General features: G+C 38.9%; 1 pseudogene; it reads left to right on the forward strand.

Annotated features, from left to right (window-relative positions):
- Positions 1-21,653: 21,653 nt before the first annotated feature.
- LOC125473379 lies at positions 21,654-21,764 on the forward strand (annotated as a pseudogene).
- The last annotated feature ends 5,614 nt before the right edge of the window (positions 21,765-27,378 follow it).

A 27,378-nucleotide genomic window follows, 5' to 3' on the forward strand; every position in this document is an offset into this window, starting at 1 on the left:
TTTTGGTGGTGGAGCTCTTTGATGTTTGGGGAATCGATTTCATGGGACCATTTCCATCCTCTTTTGGCCACTTATACATATTAGTGGCAGTGGATTATGTATCCAAATGGGTTGAAGCCATTGCTACAAGAACTAATGATCATAAGGTTGTTTTGAATTTTCTTAAAGATGTGATTTTTTGTAGGTTTGGAACCCCAATAGCTATTATTAGTGATGGTGGCAGCCATTTCTGCAACAAACCCTTTGAATCCTTAATGAAGAAGTACAACATCAACCACAAAGTGGCAACCCCGTACCATCCTCAAACCTCAGGACAAGTGGAGATTAGCAACAGGGAGATCAAGAACATTTTGATGAAGACTGTGAGCCCTACAAGGAAGGATTGGTCATTGAGGTTAAATGATGCACTATGGGCATATAGAACAGCATACAAGACCCCCATTGGCATGAGTCCTTATCGCCTTGTGTTTGGGAAAGCTTGTCATTTGCCAATGGAGCTTGAACACCGTGCATATTGGGCCATCAAGAAGTTCAACTTTGATTACAAGGATGCTGGAATAGCGAGGAAACTCCAACTTAATGAGTTGGAAGAGCTCAGAAATGAGGCATATGAGAATGCCAAAATCTACAAGGAACGGACTAAGCTCTATCATGACAAGGCCATCCTACGGAAGGAGTTTCACCAAGGTATGAAAGTACTTTTGTATGACTCACGTTTGAGACTTTTTCTAGGAAAATTGAAGTCTAGGTGGGTGGGACCATTCAAAGTGCTGCAAACATTTCCTCACGGAGCTGTGGAGATAGAGAACATGAAGAATGGCACCTCTTTTAAAGTCAATGGGCAGCGATTGATGCGAGAATTATACGCACACAAATTAACCCTCTTGTTGTCAAATTGTAGTAAGGATGCAAGTAGGGATCGTTCTAGACCGGGGATTAGGAGGGCTTGCTAAAACCTCTAAATTGACTCAAAAAAATAAAAAACAAAGTTAAAAACGTTCACAAAGACTCAAAGGACTCAAAACAGGTTCAAAAGACTCAAAACTGCCTAAAAACACTAACTAGGCAGTTTCTGACCTTAAACACAAATTTGGACGAATTTAAGATTAAAGGTTGATTCACAACACTTTAAAACACAAATTAAGACACTTTAACACTAAACTAGACTCAAAGAATGCAAAACTAAAAGTTAAAACACTTAAACAAACCTAAAACCCAAAACAACAACTAGAAGACTCAAAACTGCCTAAAAACCACTTTCTGGGCAGTTTTGAGCACCTACACTAATTTGGACGAAATTGGATGAAAACTTGAATCAAAATACTTAGAAACACAAATCAAAACACTTTCTAACTAATCTAAGACTTCAAATTAAAGGGGGATTTGTTTTGGAGGAAAATTGAAATAACGAAACAAGTTAATAAACTAGACAGAATGTAAATATGAAATTGATGAAATGGAATGAATGGAGATGCTAGCCAAGGGGTTCATCTCCACACATGTTACACTTGCATAATAAAAAGATTTCCAATTGCATTTCAATAAATTATGAAACTCATCACCCCGGGTTAATTAGGTCCGCTTAAATTAACCTTCAAATCTTCCTAACGTTATTGAATTGGATGATTGCATACGACAACCCAAAACATTTCCCACAAGTCCCCTACATGATTGCATAATAGAGATACAAGCAAGAATCATTACGCTCTATGAAAATTATAAGTGTTGACGAGGCATTCGTTACTATGATTGCATGAAACTTATGCCAAGAATTCGTTTAACGCGATTGTTTATAAGCAACCTCCACTACTTGTGAATACAAGTTCGTAACTATTAGGTGAAACTCACTTATATTCTAGTGTCATATTCATGCATGAAAATTAAGCGTGCACTCTCAATAAACATACATAAATAAGTTATCAATCAAACAGTTAAACAAATTGAATCCACGACTTATGAAATGCACGGCAATGGGATGATTTCTGGTGTGGTGTTTGGATTATTAGGGAGAGAGCATGGCACAAGGGAATGGTTGGTGTTTGTGACTGAAATGTGTATGGAAGAATGAGATGAATTGAATGAATGCAATGCATGGTTTTATAGGGAGAGAAGGGATGGGAGAACATGTGAATGGCAGCTAGGAATGATTAAAGAAGGGAATGCATGTGTAATGACAACTAGATTGGTTGGTGGAAATCTGAAAATGGATGGGAGAGGGAACATGACAGCTAGGTAAAGTGAATGTGGCTGCATGTTTGAATGATTAAATGATGCATGTGGGTTGGAAATGCATGTGCAATGATTCTTTGGTGCTGAAAATGCATATGTAAGCATGTGTTGGCTGAATCAAAGAATGTGAGGGAATGATGAAAGGGGAAACATGACAGCTAGGTTGAATTATGAAGAGTGAATGCATGTGGCTGACTTATGTGAATGATTATGGGTGATTATGATAAGTGATAAGTGGTGATGATAAGTGTATGATATGTGATTATGATAAGTGATAAGTGGTGATGATAAGTAATGATTTATGATAAGTGATAAGTGGTGATGATAAGTAATGATATGTGGGAGTGTGGCTGAAATGAAGGAGTGGAATGTTGGAATGTTATGCACGGCTAAGGATATAGGAAAGGTTTAAATGTCCTAAAACTAAAGGGAACAAGGTTCCAACACTTTGGTCTTCAATTAGGTCTTCAATTTCGTCCAACACTTTGGCTCCAAGCATAGGCTATCCATCCTTAGCCCAAAAGTGCTCCAAAAGTCTCCAAAATGCATCTTTTTGCTCCTTTAGCCCTTTGGACCTACAAACACACGAAAATAGCTTAAAGTACTAAAATAACTAAAGAAACATAACGTAAATGCACGAGAACAAGCCATTTAAGTCGCATGAATATGCTCCTATCAAATACCCCCACACTTAGCTTTTGCTAGTCCTCGAGCAAAACAAAACAAAAGAAACCAAAAACAAAACGACACTGAACAAGAAAAACACAACCTAAACCTTCCAACAATCGTCTCAGGGATTTCCAATGTACATGACAAGTTAAAAATCATTATTCCCACAGATTTTAGCCATCTTTACACTTAAGAACATTTTTAATCATAGTCACCACATACTAGTTCACAATTAAGCATTTAAAACCATGATTTGAATGTAGTAACATGCCTTAGAGAATTTCCTCAATTCCTTACTAGAATGCACTCTATTTTCACACAGATTTTCTGACTATACACCCTACACTAGTTATATGTGAGAGATTGATGTAAACATGAAAGACTAGTACCTTACATATGTTATAACAAAGAAAGCATTTTCTGGATTTACGATAATGACATGAATATGATCTCATGAATGGAATGCTACTACTTAGAATGAGAACCAGTGATTCCATAAGCTCATATCAATTCCAAACTCCACATTTTGAAACACATAACACTCAAGATAGAAGTCAAAGGTTGTAATGGGGTTCGGGGCGTGTGGATAACAAAGAAGGGATATGGAAAACAAAGTTTCTTAAAGAAATAGTGAGCAAAGCACTTGAATCAACTTAGAATTCACTTTTGAATGAAAACTCAACTTTTGAACAAAAGGGGAGAATTTAGACAATTTACGGCTAGAATTGGTGTTTTGGACCCTTTCTTCAATCACTCATTCTTTCATTTTTTTCAAGTTTTTTTTTTCTCTTTCTTTCTTTCTTTTCTTTTTTTTTTCTTTTCTTTTTTTTTTCTTTTCTTTTGAATCTCAAAACATACATAAACACTTAAACATTCTCTCCCCCACACTCATTTTCTTTCATCATGTAACTCAAAAGGAATTCAATTAAGTCATGCTCACTATCTTTTAAGAACAAGGGTGGGGATTGTCCTAAACTAGGCTAGGTGAAGAAAATGTGGGTAAACAAAGAATAAAGGCTCAACGGGGTTAAAACTTACAACATATACGAAATATGGGAAGTAAGGCTATTTGGCTATGGTGGTGGTCACTACACAACTTCTTCTTGAATATGTGTTATGCAAATCAATAACATGCTTTGAATGAAATGGGCATGAGTTCTAGCATTTGGAACTATATGATGAAACGCCTTCTAAGTAGTAACCAAGCAAAGAATAATGAGATCATGCAACGACTTTAGAAAACAAGAAATCACAGATTATACTCTCCAAAGAACGTTATAGGCTCAAGTCTCTCAGGGTTGTAGCGTTTGTTTGAGTTCCTTCCTTCAAGCATGTTACATAACTAATTTTTTCTTCTATGATTGCATGTGAAGTCATACATTATAACCATAACCAAGCATATACCAAGAGTAAATCAAACTTTTCTCCATGTTTATAACTCTTTTTAACAGTCATGCAATTAAAAACTAAATCCTTATCATTGTGTTGGAAGGTGACCTACGACACAAACACACAAAAATGACTCAAAACACTCTTTTTAGGCTTTTCAAAACATGTTTCTCAAATTTTTATGTGATTTTCAGAGTTATCAAAACAAAACATACTAAAACACTCTAAAACAACTTAAAAATACCTTAAAACAGCAAGGAACAACATTTGAAGTTATGGGTGATAAAATCCCACGAATTTGCATCAAATATACTTAGTTACCCCCCCACACTTAAATCACACATTGTCCTCAATGTTTTAAGCATAGATTTACATAAAACATAAGTGCAAACACAAACAGCATTTATACATACTAAACATGGCAGAATGTAACTAACAAAGAGAAGAGTTTAGGGACGCAAATCTGGAATTGGAGTGCTTTCTCGGTCTTCCTTTGTTGAATGCATGGATTGATCTTGGTGATTCCACAGGCTTACTCTTGAACTGGGCTGGAGGATTCTTTTTGGTCTCCTCCACTCGTTGATTTTCCTTTGTGCTACTCTTGAACTGAGCAGCAGGATTCTTTTGGTCTCCCCCGAATGTCTGAGCTTCCTCCTTTTATCTGTTTCTTTGTTCAATCTCTCCAATTCGTATTGAAGAGGGTTAGAGGATAGCTCAGCATATGCAGTTGTAGCTTGTCTCCACATGCTTCAATGTATCATTTTCACTTGCCTTACCCTTGTCGACAAACGTTTTGATCCCGCAAATCCAGCTTTTTGAAATAGTGACGACTCTTCGATCTTTGAATACGCCTATTTGCTTTCTGAACGACGCCTCTTCGATTTCTGAGCAGGCGCCCCTTCGATTTCTGAACGACGCCCCTTCGCTTTCTGAACGACACGTAGTAGTGCGGATGCGGCTCTTTTGACAAAGCTGCACGCGTTTTCTGAAAAGCAGAGAAAGCATCGCCGAACTTTGCGCTTGTCGGCTAAAGATGTGTAGTTGCGATGATAGCCTCCACGTGTCTTCAACTTTGTCAGAGATCTTTTGACAAAGTTGAACGCGTTTTCTGAAAAGCCGAAATTTACGCAGGAAATTCCGGCTTTTTGACTCGGTGGACGCGTCGCCTTGGCTTTTTATAGAGCTATCGATCACCACCAACATACACATTCTGAAGACTGCCCATCTGTGAAAATCGTCTCCGGCCCTTTGAAATTTAACTCCACCCAGCCCTTCTCTTTGAACACTTTTGAAAAATGGCAAACCCATCGAACCTTAGCTTAGAATTGAGTCTCAGCAGTGATACGGGCGCGCCGCGTCAAGGTAACGTATGGCGCTCTTCTTTCTTATCTTCTAACGGTCCTCTTACAGGTGAAGACTCAGTGATGCAGGATGCAACAACAGCTACAATAATAGCTAGGAACCTCCTCACTCCCAAAGATAGTCAGCTGCTTTCAGGACGGTCCGATGAGTTGGCCGTTCAAGAGTCCCTCGCTCTCAGTGTTCAGTGTGCGGGCTCTATGTCCAACATGGGCCAACGCCTGGTTGCTCGGTCTCGCCAAGTGGAATCGTTGATGGCAGAGGTGGAAAATCTTAAGCAGGAGATCAGCCAGCTTAAGTATGAGAATAGAAGTTTGCACGTGCTTGCAAATAACTAATCGTCGGGCATGAAGAGGAAGCTTGATGAGCTGCAAGAATCTCAAGGTCGAATGCAAAGTGACCGTCAAAGGCTTGCGTCTTTCTTCCAGAGGCACCTTTTTCCTGGGTCATCCAGTGTTCCACCCAGTATTGAGGCCTGGAATGCTCTAGCTCCGATGCCTCCCGCTCCGATGTCTCCTGCTCCGATGCCTTCCGCTCCAATGCCTTCCGCTCCGAGAGTTTCGCCACGTAGTGGGTCTTCACGTACACAACCTTTGTGAAGGCTACATTCTTTTATTTATTATTATTTTTTTTCTTCTTTTTTTTTATTTTTTATTTTTTTTAAATCAAACGGCATGGACTTGATCTTTAAATGGAAGGTGATACTTGAAATGATCCGGTAATGGTTTAAATTCTAAAGTGGGTGCCTGAATCATTAACAACATATTAGTATAAATCAAAATTGAAATTCGGGGAGGTGGCTTACCTGTGTGCTCCGACATAAACTCAAGAATAAACACCCCTTCGAAAGTTGCAAGACTAGAAATTTCAGCTAGATTTGGTGTTTTGAGCGTTATGACTTGTCCTGTGTCATGAAATCCAATTTCCTTGCGAATTGTTGTCTCAAGTATATCCTCTTTGATGAATTCTAGACATTCCCAAGTCACATCTTGCTCTTGATTCTTTGGAAAGGATTCGAAGATGCCTTTCTCACCCTCTTCTTCCTTGGATTGCATGAGCCTGCAAGGAATAGGGACATTCAGTGGAACGGGGTTAGAAATAATTAACTTTGGAACAACCATACCTGAATTGGATGGCGTAGGTGTAATAGGTGCCTGCGGCAAAGGTGTTTCCTCCCTTGCCGTGGCTTGGGTGTGTTCCTCTTCCTCAAATTGCAGTCCTTCATCCTCCTTCGGATTTGCCATGGTTGAAATAGGGAGTTTGCCTTGGTCTTGAAATTGTCCTATGAACTCCACTATCTGCCCAATTTGCTTTTCCAAGTGGTCCAACCTTTTGTCTTGATTTTGCCTTGCTTTGTTTTGATCTTCTTGCTCCTGAGACAAATTGGTAAGTAACTTACTAACCGTATCATTATACAAAGACTCACTTGAATTTCTTTGGGTAGGTTGTGGTGGCTGCATAGGTGTTGTATAGAACTCCTCATATGGTTGCCAATATTCTCCTTGTTGAGCCTCCTCGAGTTGATTTTGTGAGCCCTGCACCGAAGAAATTAATTCATTAAGAGCTTGATTATAATCTATTGACAAACCTTGGTTTGGTTGGGCATATTGTATATGAGGTTGCGGTGGATGCATAGACGTTGAATAGAACTCCTCATAGGGCTGCCAATATCCTTCTTGTTGAATATGTTGAGGTTCCCACCACGTAGAGTTTGAATGATTACTCCAATCCGAATTGTAATTATTGGAAAACACGTCGTTCCTTGATTGTTTATGATCAAATGTACCAACTCTTTGCATTTGGTACTCTTCCATAAGCTGTGACAAAAGGGAAGCATTATCAAGTGCCATGTCTTGCGTCTAAAATCAACAAAATAAAACTAAAAATATATACACACAAACGAAAATAAAACAATCCAAGAGATTAGCAAAGTTGCTAATCCCCGGCAACGGCGCCAAAATTTGATGCGAGAATTATACGCACACAAATTAACCCTCTTGTTGTCAAATTGTAGTAAGGATGCAAGTAGGGATCGTTCTAGACCGGGGATTAGAAGGGCTTGCTAAAACCTCTAAATTGACTCAAAAACATAAAAAACAAAGTTAAAAACGTTCACAAAGACTCAAAGGACTCAAAACAGGTTCAAAAGACTCAAAACTGCCTAAAAACACTAACTAGGCAGTTTCTGACCTTAAACACAAATTTGGACGAATTTAAGATTAAAGGTTGATTCAAAACACTTGAAAACACAAATTAAGACACTTTAACACTAAACTAGACTCAAGAATGCAAAACTAAAAGTTAAAATGTTGTGAAAATCACTTGACACACAAATTAAACCCTATTTGTGACAATTGTAGTAATGAAGTAAGTAGGGATCGTTCTAACCGGGGATTAACTAGGGGTGCTAAAACCTCTAAACTGACTTAGAAACACAAAAATAAACTTAAAAACGTTTGAAAAGACTCAAGGGACTCAAAACAGATTCACAAGACTCAAAGCAAGCTAAAAACTCTCAAAACTGCCTAAAAACACAAACTGGGCAGTTTTGACACTAAACTCAACTTTGGACGAAAATTAGGTTTGGGCTTGACTCAAAACACTTAAAAACACAAACTAAACAGAATTAAAACACTCTAAGACAAGAAAGTAAAAGAGGGATTTTTTTTTTGGACGAATTTAGACTAAAAACAAACAGAAACTAAACTAGGCAGATTTGGGCGAAATTGGACCTTCTTATGACTCAAAATGCTTCAAAACACAAGATAAGACAGATTCTAAGCCTAAGACTTAACAAAATATGGGGGGATTTGTGTTTGGACGAAATTCAATTAAATGGACAGATTGTAAAGAAAACAGATTGTAAAGCAAATTGATGTAAACCAATGGTTAATGGAATGGCTAAGGGATTCTTCTCCACACATGAAATATATGCAACTTAAATCAACTTCTAGTTATCGATTCGACAAGTTATGAACCTCGACACTCCAAGTTAATTAGGTCCGCTTAAATTAACCTTCAGATTTCCCTAAGATCATTGAATTGAATGAATATGCATTGCAACCAAATTATTCCTAACAAGTTCTCTATATGAACAGCATGATAAAGATACAAGTTAGAATCATTACGTTCATTGGAAATCATAAGCATCGACAAGGCAATTGTAACTATGAAAAGCATGATACTTTCGCCAGGAATCTACTCAACACGATCATGACTAGTGACCTTCACTACTTGTGGATATAAACTCATAACGATTAGGTGAAACAAATTCATATCCTAGCACCAGATTCAAGCATGCAAATTAAGTGTGCACTCTCAATCAACATACAAGAATAAGTTCTAAATCACATAGTTAAACAGATTGTATTCATGACTTATGCAACGATAACTGGAGTAATCAACTTATTTCACATATATATCCATGGTTTCGAATACACCCTTAGCCAAAAACGAATTTAGCCAATCATACTCAGAGCAAAGCAGAGATTACATGAATTAGACATTGAAATATAAGAGAGAATACACCTAAAATCGTTCAACAACTCAGAATGAAGAACCAAACAATTTTGCGCATCTGTCTCCTTCCTCTTGCTTGCGGCAGATTGGATGGGGATGAATTCTGGGACGTTTTGATGATGTAGAACGGTTTGTGGGATGTTTAGAGACACGGTAAGGGATGTAGGATGGGTGTGGATGAGTGTTTGATGGTTGGGAAGTGGTGGAATGGCTGATTGTATCTCTAGGTTGAAGAATGGTGTTTTGGGGTCAATGGATGCGGCTGGAATAGAATGGACGAATTTTGATGATGAATGAGTGATGTGAAGGGTTTATGAAATTTCTGAATGAATTTGTGATGCTTGCAGCTGCCTTATTTATAGGGCTAGGAAGGGTTTAGAACTTAGTTGAAAACAAGAGGTTTTGTACCAGAAATTCTATACATTAAACACTTAAAGGATATATGTGTGTAGCTTGGACAAGGTAGGATGGCTTGGACAAGGTAGGAGACAAGCTAGGACGGCTAGGAGACAAGCTAGAAATTAGGCACCATGTGTGAATAGATAAAGCCTTCTAGAAATAAGGTTTCTTGCAGCTCCCTAACTGAATTCAAGCCTTCAAATTCGTCCATCCTCATGCCTCCATGCTTGCACTATCCAATCTTGGCCCAAAAATGCTCTAGAATGCTCCAAATTGCTTCTTTTTGCATACTTTGACACTAAAACCTGAAATTGCACGAAAATGACTTTAAACACTAAACTAACTAAGGAAAAGCAACATAAATGCATGAGAACAAGCCAATTAAGTCGCATAAAAATGCTCCTATCAAATTCCCCCACACTTAGCTTTTGCTAGTCCTCGAGCAAAACAAAGAAATAAAAGAAGACAAAACAAACAAACATAATCTAAACCTTCCAACGTTTGTCTCAGGGATTTCCAATGCACATGACATGTTAAAGATTTCCAATGCACATGACATGTTAAACATAATCTATGTGAGAGAATTGATGTAGATATAAAAACGAATGCTCACATATATGTATCACAAAGAACGCAATTTCCGGAGTTAATAGGCATGTTTAGATATGATCTCATGAATGGAATGCTACTACTTAGGTGCGAGAACCAGTGATACCATATGCTCATACCAAATTCAAACTCAACAAATTGAAACACATAACACTCAAGATAGAAGTTTAAGGGTTGCAACGGGGCTTGGGGTACTGGTTAACAAAGAAAGGATAGGGAAAACAAACGTTCTTCAAGCATTAGTAAGCAAAGTAATGAAATTAAGACTTAGAATTCACTTCGTTTGCAGAAATTAACTTAAAAACACAAGGGGAAGACTTTAAACAACTTCTTGGGGCCGAATTCAAGTTTTTGGACCCTTTCTTCAACAAACAACACCTTGGAACTCTTTTTCTCATGTTGTTCCACTCTTTTCATACTTTTTATTTTTTATTTTTTTTATTTTTTTTATTTTTTTATTTTTTATTTTTTTTGGAATATTTCTTTTCTTTTCTTTCTACCCGTGCTTATGGCACATAATTCTCAAAATAAAAACTTCCCCCACACTTGGTTTCTGCCATAAAGGAATTCCATTTGAATCATGCTTACTATACTTTAAGAACGAGGGTATGGATAGTCCTAATCTAGGCTAGGTGAGGGTAATGTGGGTTAACAAAGAAAAGGCTAAACAAGGCTCAATGGGGCTTAAACCTACAAAACATGGGGTACAGCTATTTGGCTCTTGGTTCACAAACAACTTCATCTTGTTATGTGTTATGCTAATCAATTTTATGCTTTGAATGAAACGGGCATGAGTTCTAGTATTTGGACTTAAATGATGAAACGCCTTCTAAGTAGTAACCAATGATAGGAGCATATTCATGCGACTTAATTAGCTTGTTCTTGTGCATTTACGTTGTGTTTACTTAGTTGTTTTAGTGTTTAAGGCTATTTTTGTGTATTTTCAGATTAGAAGGCCAAAGTGTGCAAGAAGATGCAAATTGGAGCTTTTTGGAGCAAAAGAGGAATGAATGAGTTGAAGACGTGAAGAAACGACGAATTCCTACTCCAACGATGAATTCTTACCAAAACGAGGAATCCTACTCAAACAAGGTTTCCTATTTTAGGAAAGTTAACTCTCAGTTTCCCGTTTTGGTAACCTTTCCTAATCTTAAACGTCCGTATTTTCTAGCCACTTTGAAGACCTTGTAGGTACTTTAGGACACAAAACCAAGGCCCAAGCCCCATTTCCCTTCCTATGCCGTGCCTCTAGCCCATTTCCCTTCCCTTGCCGTGCAAGGGGGGGTAGTTTTGTCCCATTTCATGCATTAAACCCTAAACCCTAATCACCCTAATTACCTTGCAGCCGCACCTATTCTCTTTTCACCCTAGATCATTCAGATTTTAGCCCTTTTATTTCAACCTAGCCGCACCCTTTAATTCACTCTTAGCATCTGATTCATTCATTCAAAATCATCTCAACCATTCACTCATAAACCCTAAATTACAACTTTGTAGCCGTCACTTCCTTTCCCCATTGATTCATTCATCATCCCATCTCAGCCGTACCCTTTAGTTAACCCTAGAGAACTCTCATTCACACTAATCAGCCACCTAAAACCCAAAATTTCTCCCCAAGCCGTCACACAATTTCACTCCCCATTCCTTCAAGCCGTGCATTCCATTAACCCTAATTCGATTTCAGCCATTTTCACACATTTACCTCTCTAGCCGCACCCCCCTCTCATTCATTCTACACTCTAATAACCCTAACAACAACCAGCCACCATTCTCTCCATTCTCTCCCAATTTCTCCCATTGCCGCAGCCACCTTTCCATATCCCCCTTGCATTCCAGCCATATCCACCACTTTCCACCACCATACAAGCCGTCACACACCATTTACCAACCTTGCCGCACCACCCAACCTCCCAAAATCCATCCCTAACCCAGAAATTCACCCAAAAACCACCCACAAACCAATCTGCCGCAAAAGGAGAAGAGGAAAGAGGAGCTTCGACGCGCACCAATTCACGTGGATTCGTTGGGCGTTCTAGGTGTAATCATTCCTTTGTGCTTTATGTTTAAATTCAATTGTAATTCTCTTTTTGTGACCATGAGAGGCTAAATCCCCCTAGTTAGCTAGGGGGTGATTTGAAACCATGTTTATGCTTGCAATATGAATTGATTACTTTTGGTTGGAATTTCATGAATGATTGATTCAATTCGTTTAACTGTGTGATTGATAACTTGTTTGTGTATGTTTATTGAGAGTGCACGCTTAATGTTCATGCATGAATTTGACGCTAGAATATAAGTGAGTTTCACCTAATAGTTATGAACTTATATTCACAAGTAGTGGAGGTTGCTTATAAACAATCGCGTTAAATGAATTCTTGGCACTAGTTTCATGCTCATCATAGTAACGAATGCCTCGTCAACACTTATAGTTTTCATGATGTTTAATGATCTTTGATTGTATCTTTATTGTGCTTTTCACGTAAAGGACTTTTGGAGAATGTTTTGAATTGCGTTGCGCTAACCCATCCAATTCATTAACTTAAGGAGAACTTGACGGTTAATTTAAGCGGACCTAATTAACCCGGAGTGTTGAGTTTCATAATTTATCGAAAGACCAACTGAAAATCAAAGTGTATGCAAGTGTGACATGTGTGGAGAAGAACCTTCTAGCTAGCATTCATCCATATTTTCATTACATTCATCTTTAGAATCTGCCTTAATTTACAATCTGTGCATTTTAGTTATTTTCGTCAAAAACTCAATCCCCCCTTACTTTTGTGTCCAATTTAGTTAGAAAGTATCTTAGTTTGTGTTTTTAAGCATTTTGATTCATTCTATTACCCAATTTCGTCCAAAGTTACCAAAGTGCTCAAAACTGCCCAGAAAGTGATTTTAAGGCAGTTTTGAGTGTTTTGGGGCTGTTTTGAGTCTTTTGATTTGTTTGAGTGTTTTTATTGTTTAGTTTTGCATTCTTTGAGTCTAGTTTAGTGTTTCAAACTTTATTTTACGTTTTGAGTCAGTTTCCAAGTGATTTTGCAATCCCTCCTAATCCCCGGTTAAGAACGATCCCTACTTATTTATATACTACAATGGTCACAAGAGGGTTTTAATTTGTGTGCTTACTTAGTTCGCATCAACCAAGAAAAGAATAATGAGATCATGCAACGACTTTAGAAGACAACAAATGCACAGATTATTAACTCTCCAAAGAATCGTTAAAAGCTCAAGTCTCTCAGGGTTGTAGCGTTAGTTTGAGTTTCTTCCTTCAAGCATGTTACAAAAACTAATTTTTCTTTTGATTACAAGTGAATTCATGAACAACTAAGCATAAACCAAAGAGCATATCAAACTTTCATCCATGTTTGTAACTTACTTCAACAGTTATGCAATTAAAAACCAAATCCTCATCATTGTGTTGGAAGGTACCCTAAGACACAAAATGACTCAAAAACAACTCTTTTTGGTATTTTCAAAACAATTTTTCAAATTTTTATGTGATTTTCGGATTTTTAAGTTAAAACACACTAAAAAGCACCAAAACAGCTTAAAAACACCTTAAAACAGCAAGGAACAAGTCTATAAGTAATGGGTGATAAAATCCCACGAATTTGCATCAAAAACACTTAGTTACCCCCCCACACTTCAATCAAACATTGTCCTCAATGTTTCAAGCATAAAATCACACAAAACACAAAGAAACGCACAAACAGCAAGTAAAACAACTAAATAGGCAGATTCTAAATAAACAACAAAGGGAAGGGTTTAGGAACGCAAATCTGGAATTGGAGTGAGTCCGAGAGCTTCCTTTGTTGAATTGCATGGGTTGCCTCCCAAGTAGCGCTTTCTTTTACGTCTTGCAGCCGGACGTTGCCACGGTGATCAACCTTCATGGAAACCCACGGCATAGTGGGTTGTCTTCTCAACATCATGTTCTACAAAGCCCTCGTAGTAAGGCTTCAATCTGTGCCCATTCACTTTGAACTCTTGACCTGTTTTGAAGCTACGAACTTGGACTGCACCATGAGGAAAAACGTTAGTAATAACAAAGGGTCCAATCCAACGTGAACGTAACTTACCCGGAAATAGACGAAGACGAGAATTAAACAACAACACTTTCTGTCCAACAGAGAAGGACTTGGTGCGAATCATCTTATCATGAAAGGCCTTCGTCTTTTCCTTGTAAAGGCGAGCATTCTCATAAGCTTCATTCCGTATCTCCTCAAGTTCATTCAATTGAAGCTTACGATGAATTCCCGCTGCATCCACATTCATGTTGAACTTCCTCACGGCCCAATGAGCCTTGTGCTCCAACTCCACAGGTAAGTGACATGGCTTGCCATAAACAAGCCGAAAGGGGGACATTCCTATGGGTGTTTTGTAGGCGGTCCTATAAGCCCACAATGCATCTTCTAGCCTTAAGCTCCAATCTTTTCTTGTTGGACCCACTGTCTTCTCAAGAATCTGTTTTATCTCCCGATTCGACACCTCGGCTTGCCCGCTTGTTTGAGGATGATAGGGTGTGGACACCCTATGTGTAACGTTGTACTTCTTGAGCAAGGCCTCAATTGTACGATTACAGAAATGTGAGCCTCCATCACTTATAAGAACTCAAGGCATTCCGAACCTAGCAAAAATGTTAGACTTCACAAAATCTGCAACTACCTTGGAATCGTTAGTACGGGTGGCTTTTGCTTCCACCCATTTGGAAACATAATCCACCGCCAACAAGATATAGAGAAAACCATGTGATGAAGGAAAAGGACCCATAAAATCAATGCCCCACACATCAAATATTTCAACAGAAAGTATAGGGGTTTGTGGCATTTGATCCTTAGCACTTATATTACCCATTCTTTGACACCGATCACATGTAAGGCAAAACGTCCTAGCATCCCTAAAGATGGTTGGCCAATAAAACCCACATTCTAAGACTTTAAGGGCAGTGCGTTGGGTGCCAAAATGTCCCCCACATGCATATGAATGACAAAATGTTAAAATAGATTGAAACTCAGATTCATTCACACAACGTCGGACAATCTGATCGGGACAAAATTTCCAAAGGTATGGGTCATCCCAAACATAAAACCTAGCATCCTTTCTAAGCTTATCACATTGATTCCTATTAAGTGTGCTAGGGGTATGTTTAGACACCAAAAAGTTCACCAAATCTGCGTACCAAGGCTCACTTACCTGGATAGACATTAATTGTTCATCGGGAAAGGTTTCAGAAATTGGCATTGCTTCCTCATGCACCATTCGGCTTAGGTGGTCAGCCACCACATTCTCCACGCCCTTCTTATCCCGAATCTCAATGTCAAACTCTTGTAGAAGCAACATCCATCGAATCAATCTAGGCTTGGCCTCCTTTTTCGTGAGCAAATATTTGAGAGCTGCATGATCAGTAAAAATAACAACTTTAGTACCAAGTAAGTAAGATCGGAACTTATCTAATGCAAAAACCACAGCAAGTAATTCTTTCTCAGTGGTTGAATAATTTAATTGAGCATCATTTAGTGTCCTAGAAGCATAATAGATAACGTGGGGTTGCTTGTTCTTTCGCTGTCCCAAAACAGCACCAATGGCATAGTCCGACGCATCACACATTAACTCGAATGGAAGGCTCCAATCTGGAGGTGTGATAATAGGAGCCGAAGTGAGAGCTTCCTTCAAGTGCTTGAATGCCATGGAGCATGCTTCATCAAACTCGAAAACCACCTCTTTTTGGAGAAATCCTTAATGAAATGCCTATAAAAACCTGCGTGGCCAAGAAACGAACGAACCTCTCTAACCGAAGTTGGAGAGGGTAAGTGGCGAACAAGGTCTACCTTAGATTTATCTACTTCAATGCCTTTTTCAGAAATGATATGGCCTAGAACAATACCTTGCTTAACCATGAAGTGGCATTTTTCCCAATTAAGTACAAGATTCGTTTCAACACAACGTTTCAAGATTAAAGTCAAATTATTCAAGCAATGATCAAATGAATTGCCAAACACGCTAAAATCATCCATGAATATCTCAATAATCTTCTCCACATAATCAGAGAATATACTCACCATGCATCGTTGAAACGTCGCCGGAGCATTGCACAAGCCAAATGGCATGCGTCTATATGCAAAAGTGCCAAAGGGGCACGTAAATGTTGTCTTCTCTTGGTCCTCCGGAGCGATCACAATCTGGTTATATCCGGAATATCCATCAAGAAAGCAATAAAATTCATAACCGGCTAACCTTTCCAACATTTGGTCGAGGAATGGTAATGGAAAGTGATCCTTCCTTGTCATGGCATTTAACTTCCTGTAATCAATGCAAACACGCCAACCAGTCACAACACGAGTGGGGACAAGCTCTTGTTCTTCATTCTTCACCACTGTGACGCCAGACTTCTTTGGAACAACCTGCACAGGTGACACCCAACGACTATCAGAAATAGGATATATAACACCACAATCAAGTAATTTTATAACCTCCTTTTTCACTACTTCCAACATAGGTGGATTAAGGCGACGTTGAGCTTCACGAGATGGCTTGGCTTCCTCCTCCAAAAGGATACGATGCATGCACGTGGTGGGACTAATGCCTTTGATATCCGCCAAAGTCCATCCAATGGCAGATTTGTGCTCTTTTAACACCCTTATCAACTTGTCTTCTTCTTGAGCCGTGAGTAAGCTTGAAATGATGACGGGTAGCGTTTGATCTTGGCCCAAGAACACATACTTCAAGTGACTAGGTAATGGCTTTAACTCAAGTATAGGTGGCTGAACAGTTGATGGAAGTAACTTGTTAGTCAAAACCGAATCTAAAAGTGAGATTGCAGACTTACCAGAGTGGGAGGGCAATGACTCGAGGGCAGCGACCATTTCAAGTACTTCATCACAAGGGGGCACGGCAATATGGTCAGATTGCATGTCGTGGGTTGCCAAGACTCCCTCACACTTATTTCTTGTTCCTATGCCGTGGACTAAGGCTACCTCAAGTGCATCTTCGTTCATTTGATCCAAATGCACCTGTGCCAAAGAATCAACAATGTCAATAGCAAAACAAGAATGGTCCTCAATTGGATGTTTAATGGTTTCAGAAAGATTAAAATGAATAATGTCCCCATCAAACTCCATGGTCAATGTTCCCGTATACACATCAATCTTTGTTCTTGCTGTTTTCATGAAGGGACGGCCTAGCAAGATTGGCAATGATGGAGCATGGCTTGAATCCTCCATGTCTAAAACATAGAAATCTGCGGGGAAAATAAGGTGATTGACCTTCACTAAAACATCCTCAAGGACTCCCTTGGGATAAGCGTTAGAACGATCGGCCAATTGAATTATAACACCATCTTGTTTTAACTCACCAAGGTTCATTGATGCATAAATGGAATATGGCATTACATTGATGGATGCACCTAAATCTAACATGCATTGTTCAAATCTAGTGTTTCCAATTATGCATGGGATAGTAAAACTCCCTAGATCCTTACACTTTGGAGGTAACTTGCGTTGCAAGACCGCGGACACATTTTCACTTACTTTCACAACTTCTTTGTTTGAAATTCTTTTCCTAGTTGTGCATAACTCTTTTAAAAACTTTGCATACCTGGGCACTTGCTTAATAGCATTAAGTAAAGGAATGTTTACTTGAACTTTGCGAAAGGTCTCCAAAATGTCCTTTTCGCCTTCTTCCTTCTTTGATTGTGCAAATCTGCGAGGAAAAGGAACATTGGGCAGATTAGTGTTTGAAATCACAACATTTGGAACAACATTACCTGAGGTGGACGGTTTGGAAGGTGTAGATTGCTGCGGCATGGTTGGTGCCATCTTTGCCGTGGGGTGGGATTGCTCCTCTTCTTCCAATTGTAACTTCTCATCTTCCTTGTTTGGGGCAGATGCATGTGCTTTGCTTCCCACTTCTTTTCCACTTCGTAAAATGATGGCTTTTGCAGATTCAAAACCACCCTTTGGATTGATCTCCGTAGTGCTTGGTAACTTACCACTCTCACGAAATTGTCCCAAAAATTCGGCCATTTGGCCCATTTGCTTCTTGAGCTCATTCACCTCCTTTGCTTGATTCTGCATTCCCTGCGCCATTGTGGTTAATAATTGATACATTTTATCATCATTCATGGACATACTTGAGTTGGTTTGGGATGATTGTGCTTGAGGAGGTGGTTGTGGTGCCATTGGCCTCGGGAAGAAACCCGGGGGTTGTCGGAATCCACTTTGTTGGGCAGGTTGTTGTGCATCCCTCCATCTGAAATTGGGGTGGTCATGCCATCCCGGATTGTATGTGTTAGAGAAAGGATCACCCCTTGGTTGGTTTGGATTCCCATAACCCACGGCATGGGCAGATTCCCACCCTCCATTTTCAATTAATTGAGGGCATTGATCAGATTGGTGTCCTTGAATGGAACATACACCACACATTGTAGTTCCTTGCGGTTTGGGGCCTTCAACAAACTGTGACAACATGGACGTAAGGTTAGCCATTTGGGATTGTAACTCAGAAATAGAACTTACCTCGTTGACATGATGTGGCCGTGGGGCATCTCTTTGCCCAACTCCTTCATATTGTTGTGCGTTGAGTGCGCGATTAGCAATGAGAATTTTGGCATCCATGGGTGTCTTATCCACTAGAGCTCCTCCCGCGGATGCATCCAACATTTGACGTTCAATTGGTAAGAGCCCTTCGTAGAAATATTGAAGAAGAAGCTCCTCCTTCAATTGGTGCTGTGGACATGAAGCAACAAGGATTTTAAAACGTTCATAATAAGTTGGGAAAGATTCACCTTGGTTTTGCTGAATTCCACTAATCTTCTTGCGAAGAAGAATGATTCGTGATGTTGGAAAGAACTTCTCTAAGAAAGCTCGCTTCATACTTTCCCATGATGTGACAGTGCCAGGAGCCAACTCGTACAACCAATCCTTGGCCTTTTCCAACAAAGAAAAAGGAAAAGCCTTCATCTTCAATATGTTGCTATCCACGTTCACCGGTGTCATACTTGAGCATACGACTTCAAACTCCTTCAAATGCTTATTAGGGTCCTCCATTGATAACCCATGGAACTTGGGTATATGATGTAGCAAACTGGAGCGATTGCAATTTGATTGTAACCTGAGTAACCATCCAGAAAACAATAATGTGAGTAACCTGCCAATCTCTCAAGCATTTGATCTATGAAAGGCATAGGAAAATAATCTTTTCTAGTGCTAGAATTCAACTTCCTGTAATCGGTGCAAACACGCCAACTAGTAGTGGGCTTTGTGGGCACAAGCTCATTGTTTTCATTCTTCATCACTGTGATTCCCACCTTCTTAGGCACCACTTGAATGGCACTCACCCATTTGCTATCAGAAATGGGATATATGATCCCCACATCTAATAATTTCAACACTTCATTCCTAACCACTTCCTTCATGTGTGGGTTGAGCCTCCTTTGTGGTTCCTAGGTTGACTTTGCCCCTTCCTCCAAAAGAATCCTATGCATGCACATGGTAGGGCTTATTCCCTTAATATCTGCAATAGACCAGCCAAAAACTGATTTGAACTCTTTTAACACCCTAATTAGTTTATCTTCTTCAATTGGGGTGAGATCAGAAGCTATGATAATTGGAAGAGTTTCAAATTCAGCTAGATATGCATATTTTAGATGTGGTGGAAGTGGTTTAAGTTCAAGTTTTGGTGCCTTAACAGTAGAAGGAGTTAAATGTGACATTGATGGTTCTAAAGGCTCTAACAGAGGTGAAACATTCAAAGGATACAATGCTAATGCATTCAAGTCAGCTACTTCTTCCATGAGTGCATCTTCTTCATCAAACTCATCTTGAGATTGACTCAAAACAGTTTGTAATGGTTCATTCGATTGTGTCTGCAAGAACTTAGAGAATACAAGTGAATCAAGCACATCAATGGCATAACAATCAAGGGATGAAGAAGGATGAGAAAGAGATTCAAACACTTTGAATTGAACTGTCTCTCCTAACACTGTCATAGTGAGGAGTCCATTTTGCACATCAATGATGGTCTTGGCTGTGGCCATGAAAGGTCTCCCAAGCAATATAGGCAACTCACGATCATGTATAAGAGCTTCTTCCATGTCCAACACTACAAAATCTGCAGGCAAGATTAGTTTATCAACTTGAACCAGAATATCTTCTACTATACCTCTTGGATATTTAACTGATCTGTCTGCAAGTTGTAATGAAATGGTGGTGGCTTTCAAATCTCCCAAACCTAGTTGAAGGTACACTGAATAAGGCATTAAGTTGATGCTAGCACCCAAATCAAGCATTGCCTTCTCTACTTTCTTGTCCCCTATGGTGATGTTGATAGAGAAACTTCCTGGATCCTTGAGCTTTGGTTGAAGTTTTCTTTGCAAAACTGCACTCACATTTTCAGACACCACTACCTTCTCATGTGGTCCATACTTCCTTTTGTAACTGTTCAACTCCTTGAAGAACTTCCCATATGCTGGCATGTTCCTAATGACATCAAGCAAAGGTAAGTTAACATTCACTTTGCTTAGTATATCAAAAATTTCTTTGAATGACTTATCCTGCTTGCTCTTGGCAAGTCTTCCAGGGAATGGTATTGGTGGAGTGTATGGTTTCTCAGCCTTGTGAAGATTTGGTGCTTCAAGTGAGGAATTAGCATGACTTGGTTCCTCATTTGGTCTATCATTGTCTCCTTGAGTAACACCTGCATTCACATGATCATATTCATCAGTAACTTCATTGCCAACTCTATTATCAATAACCTTACCACTTCTAAGTGTAGTGATTGCTTTGGCTTTCTCTTGGTTCCTTTTGAGTATCACAGGTTGGCTTGGAAACTTTCCAACTTCTCTTTGGTTCAAAGCATCTGCAATCTGCCCCAATTGTGTTTCCATTTTGGTTAGGGCTGCGGAATGTTGTTGGAGAGTGCTATTTGTGGACTGTTGGAATTGCAAAGTGTTTTGGGCTAACAATTTAACTGTGTCCTCAAGGGTAGGGGCAGGTTTTGGTTGGAAATTTTGGAATTGATTGTTGTTCTTCCATGAAAGGTTAGGATGATCTCTCCAACTTGAGTTATATGTATTGGAATACACATCATTCCTTGGCCTTTGGTTGTAAGAATTCATGAGGTTCACTTGTTCTTGAACATACTCGGGGTAAGCCTCCCTAGATGGACATTGGTGAGTAGGGTGGTTTGGTATGTTGCAAATGGCACACACTTCATTAGTTTTTGGCACCATATTGAGCACGGATTCAAGCTTCCTTTCTAGGTTAGCTACCTGCAACAAAAGCTCATGGTTAGAACTTGTTTCATAAACTCCAACTTTCTTACCCCTCAAATCTTTGTGTTGAGCATTAGACCCCAACATCTCATAAATGTTATATGATTCTTGAGCATTCTTTTTCTTCAATGCTCCACCTGCTGCATTATCAACAGTTGATTGACAATTTTGGGTTAGTCCATCATAGAAAATTTGCATTTGTAAGTGAAAAGGTAACCCATGGTGTGGACATTGTATCAAAAGGCCTTTAAAACGCTCCCAACACTCATTGAAAGGTTCTCCATCATCTTGTTTGAAGTTGAAGATTTGTCCCCTTAATGTGGCTGTCTTTTGAGTGGAAAAGAACTTCTCCAAGAACTTCTTAGCCACGGCATCCCATGTGGTGAGGGAACCTGGTGTTAGAGTCATCAACCAACTCTTGGCCTTATCTTTCAATGTGTAAGGAAACACTCTCATCCTCAAGTTTGCTTCACTTACTCCCTGCAAAGGTAAACCACTCACAACATTGTAAAACTCTTTAATATGAGCTCAAGGGTCTTCGTTAGGTAAGCCATAAAATGAAGGAAACATATGGAAATGTGAGGATTTGAGATCATAGTTTCTAGCTTCTGTGGGCAGCAAGATGCATGAAGGTGAATTTGGTATGATTGGTTGAGCAAAGTCCTCCAAAGCTCGAAGTTCATCTTGGTTGCCCGCCATCTCTTCCTCTCTTTCCCAATCAAATTGCTCAGATCCTTTACTTGTTGAACTAGGTGAAATCCTTTCCTCTTCCTCAAGGATAAAGGATGAACTTGATGGCACAAAGTTGTCCAAAGTGTGGCCCTTTAACCTTTCAATTCTTTGGCCTAACTCAACAAGTTTATTTGACATATACTACCTGAAACAAAGTAACACAAGTGTGAATGAAAATCAAGAAGCAAACAACAATGAAAAGAACAAAAATAAACTTAAAAACGTTTGAAAAGACTCAAGAGACTCAAAACAGATTCACAAGACTCAAAACAAGCTAAAAACTCTCAAAACTGCCTAAAAACACAAACTAGGCAGTTTTGACACTAAACTCAACTTTGGACGAAAATTAGGTTTGGACTTGACTCAAAATGCTTCAAAACACAAGATAAGACAGATTCTAAGCCTAAGACTTAACAAAATATGGAGGGATTTGTATTTGGACGAAATGCAATTAAATGGACAGATTATAAAGAAAACAGATTGTCAAGCAAATTGATGTAAACCAATGGATAATAGAATGGGAGGGATTCCAAAATCACTTGGAAACTGACTCAAAAACGTAAAATAAAGTTTGAAACACTAAACTAGACTCAAAGAATGCAAAACTAAACAATAAAAACACTCAAACAAATCAAAAGACTCAAAACAGCCCCAAAACACTCAAAACTGCCTTAAAATCACTTTCTGGGCAGTTTTGAGCGCTTTGGTAACTTTGGACGAAATTGAGTGATAGAATGAATCAAAATGCTTAAAAACACAAACTAAGATACTTTCTAACTAAAATGACTTAACAAAGAAAAGGGGGATTGGTTTTGGATGGAATTGAAAACAAAACAAATACTTGGGCACAAAATAGATTGTAAAACGAAGAATGATGAGAAACTAGTTAGTGGGTTCCTTATCCACACATGAACATATGCATATAATCGACTTCCAGTTATCAATTTGACAAGTTATGAACCTTGACACTAATCAAAATAGCAAACAAGCAAACAAGCAATTACAAGGGACTGAAATCAGTCCCTGGCAACGGCGCCATTTTTGGTTCCGTATATTTCCTTCCTAATGCTAGAATATATTTAGTATAATGGCACAAGCAAGGGTGTCGAATCCACAGGGACTAATTGGACCTATGTAATTACTTGTTTTGCTAGAACTCTAAGAAATGAATCAAACTAATCAAACTAGGCATGTTAAGAAACTAGGCATGTTAAGAATTGAATCAAACTAGTCTAAATAGGCAGATTTGTTATTGAATCTTGAAAGCATAAGAAAATGAAATAAACACAAACCAATGAATCAACAACTAATATATTGGGATAGTATCAATGGAAATGAAGCTAGGGATTCGATTTCACCATTGCTCAACTAAGTCCATGTTTGTTAAGTTAGTTTATACTCATTCATCTACCTATTTCTTGAGTTTGTTTCACTTGGATATGATCAACCATATGATGTGTGGATTTGATCAAATGTCTCTAATCTTGAACCTAATTGTGATGTGCAACTTTGGTTCATAATCTAGAGTATGTAATGCACAAGAAACGTTCACTAAACCAAAGGGAACACTTGGCAGGATGTTTGCCAAGCTTTCCCTTCATTCATTCACAAATCCACCAATATTAGACATGATGTATGTTTTAATCTTGGCTAAATAACTTGTGGTTAACTCAAATGGAGATCAAGCATACAAATCAACTCACAAATTCACAATTATAACAGAGAATGAAGCAAGAACTAGATAGACAAAATGAGCATTCTAACTTAATTACATGGCAAACTTTGCAAGGTTACATCGAATCCCTAGAGGAAGATTAGTTACACTTCATGTTTACAAACGATTTGACATAGAACTATAAAACATGAATGAACATAGAATTGATAAGAATGAACCCTTGAAGCAAATCTGATGTTGAAGTCCTTGAAGAGTCCCTTGGTGCTCCTTCTCCAAAAGTGGTGCGGATGAAGGTTGAATGGTTTGGTTGAATGGTTTCTGCCCTTGGGACAGAAATGGACAGAGAATGGAGTGAAAATGGGAGAGGTTTTTGGTGTGGAATGGACTGAAAATGAAGAAGAACTTGCGGAACTGCCTTATGTGTGAAGTATGCTTAGTTTAATAGGAATGAATCTTGTTCCAACATTCAGATTGGATCTCTTGCACAAGTCAGATGGAATGATGGTTTTCTGAGGTAGTGGACACATGGGATGGACAAGAGTTGCAGGTGTGTGATTTATTTAATCAAGGATGCATGTGTTCTTGCTGCAACAAGTAGGTGGAGTCTGCAAAAGTGAATTAAACCACCAAAAATTGTTTATACAAATCTGGAAGGGGGAAGAGAACACACGGTTTGAACAAGGAGATGAGTTGGATTTCTGAAATGATGGCTGCAAGGAGTTACTTGTTTAATCACAATGCATGTGAATTTCTGCAAAGATGAAGTGTAGACATGTAATGGAGTGCACGGAATGGATGTGAATCATGCATATGAAGGTGTGGCTGATTTGATTAAGTAATGGAAGTGGATAATCTGACTTGGAACCACATGGGATTTGCATGACATGATTGTGTTTGTTGGTGGAAATATGGCTGAATGTTTAAGTAATGGAAATGGGTGTTTTTGGCGCAAAAGAGAGATGAACAAGTAGTGGAATGCACGGCTAGGTTGTGGCATATCTGATTTGGTGCTAGAATTGCATAAAATGATGGAATGATATGGGAACACACGGCCAAGGTTGTGACATGCATGTGGATGCATGTTTTTGGCGTTGGAATCACATAGCTAACTTCACTGATTTTGCCTTGTTTAGAATCACCCAATATGGCCGAATTGCATTTCTTAACACTTCACATCTTTTCTGGAATGTTTTTGCTTCATTTGCTTTCTCATTGATCCAAATTCACCCTTGGCTGCACACTAACACCAAATAATGTAAAATGCAACTAGTTTAATCCAAAACAATCACAAAAATGCCACATAAGGAAGATATAAATGTATGCAAAATGTGACTTATCAAGGGGTTCAAAGGCTTGTTGCACATGCTCAGTGCAATCGTTTGGCCAGCGAAAGTGGTTTAGTTAGATGATAGTGTTTTGTGTGTTTTAGTTTCAAGTTTGCTCGAGGACTAGCAAAAACCAGGTTTGGGGGTATTTGATAAGTCTCATTTTGCATGCATTTATATCTTCCTTATTTGGCGTCTTTGTGATGTTTTTGGATTAAACTAGTTGCATTTTACATTATTTGGTGTTAGTGTGCAGCCAAGTGTGTATTTGGATCAATGGGAAGGCAAATGAAGTAAAAACATTCCTTTTGGTAGCTGAGCATTATTCCAAATGTGGAAAGGATTCTAGGGAGTTAATTTGAAGTCCAAATGAAGAATCTACGAAACATTTGGTTGCTGGAATTTCAGGAAAAGATGTGGAAGTGTTAAGTGGTGCAATTCGGCCATATTGGGTGATTCTAAACAAGGCAAAAACATTGAAGTCAGATTATGTACTTCTAACACCAAAACATGCATTCACATGCATGTTCACAACCTGGCCGTGCATTCCCATGTGGTTCCAGCTCACTTATGCACTTCTAACACCAAAACATGCATTCACATGCATGTTCACAACCTGGCCGTGCATTCCATTACCTTTCCAGCTCCCTTTTGCACCAAAAACATCCACTCCCATTAATTAAACCATTCGGCCACTTTTACACCAACATCACACACCAGGCCATGCATTTTCATCCCTTGTTCCAGCTTGGTACAACCAATTCCAGGTTGTCCATTCCCTTGTTGCAGACATTGCACATGCATCTTTGATTAAATAAACCACATACATGCATATTATCCTTGTGCCGTGCATCCACCATCCCAGAAATCCATCCATTCCATGCAGTTCCAGCTCACATTATGCCATTCCAGCTCCCTCTTGCCCATGCCATGCACTTTCATACCCTTTCCAGATTTGTACACCCAATTCCAGGTTGTCCATTTCAGCTTTGCAGCCAATACACATGCATGTTCAATTAAAATAGCCATATGCATATATATTTCCCTAGTGCCGTGCATCCACCACCACAGAAACCCACTCATTCCAGCTCACTTATGCATTTCCATCTCACATGTGCAATTCCAGCTCCATTCTTAATGATGGCAGTGACATTCCCCTTCTATAAAAACCGTGCAAACTCACTTCTCTGGGTTCTTCCATCATTCCATGATTCACACATTCTAAGCCGCTCCATCTCTGTCCATTTGCTCTCCCATTTGCAGAGAACATCCAACCTTAAGCCGATCCATTTCCTTTACATCACACTTGGAGAACCAACACCGAAGGCCACTCTTAAAGGATTTCAACATCAGTTTTGCTTCAAGGGTTTCTTCTTATTAATTCTATGTTCACTCATGTTATTTATTATTATGTCAAACCTTTTGTAAACATGAAGTGTAACTAATCTCTCTCTAGGGATTTGATGTAGCCTTGCAAGATTGCCATGTAGTTAATTCAGAATTCTCAGTTAGTCTATCTATTTCTTGTTTCATTCTCTGGTTTAATTGTGACTTAGTGAGTTGATTTTAATGCTTGATCATCATTTGAGTTAACCATAGGTTGTTTAGCCAAGATTAAAGCACACATCATGCATAATCTTGGTGGATATGTGAATGAATGAAGGGAATGTTTTGCAAACATCCTGCCGAGTGTTCCCTTGGGTTTTATGAAAGTTTCTTGTGCACTACATATTCTTGATTAGGAACCAAAGTTGCACATCACAATTACGTTCATGATTAGAGACATTTGATCAAATCCACACATCATATGGTTGATCATATCCAAGTGAAACAAACTCAAGAAATAGGTAGATGACTGAGTATAAACTGATTTAACAAACATGGACTTGGTTTAGCAATGGTGAAATCGAATCCCTAGCTTCATTTCCATTTGGTACTATCCCATTTTATTAGTTGTTGATTCATTTATTTGTGTTCACTTCATTTTCTTATGCTTTTAAGTTACAACCACAAAATCTGCCTACATTGATTAGTTTTATTTCTCTAATAAGAGTTCTTGCAAAACAAGTGATTATATAGGATCAATTAGTCCCTGTGGATTCGACACCCTTACTTGTGCCATTATACTAAACATATTTTAGCATCTAGGAAGGAATACAACAACAAGAACCCAATCACTCCAGGATATGTTCACGAATCGGATGAGA

This window comes from the organism of the source record quoted next, unplaced genomic scaffold, assembly GCF_019419815.1.
Source record: "Pyrus x bretschneideri cultivar Hongxiangsu unplaced genomic scaffold, Pyrus_bretschneideri_v1 Contig84, whole genome shotgun sequence".
NCBI classification, from domain to species: Eukaryota; Viridiplantae; Streptophyta; class Magnoliopsida; order Rosales; family Rosaceae; genus Pyrus; species Pyrus x bretschneideri.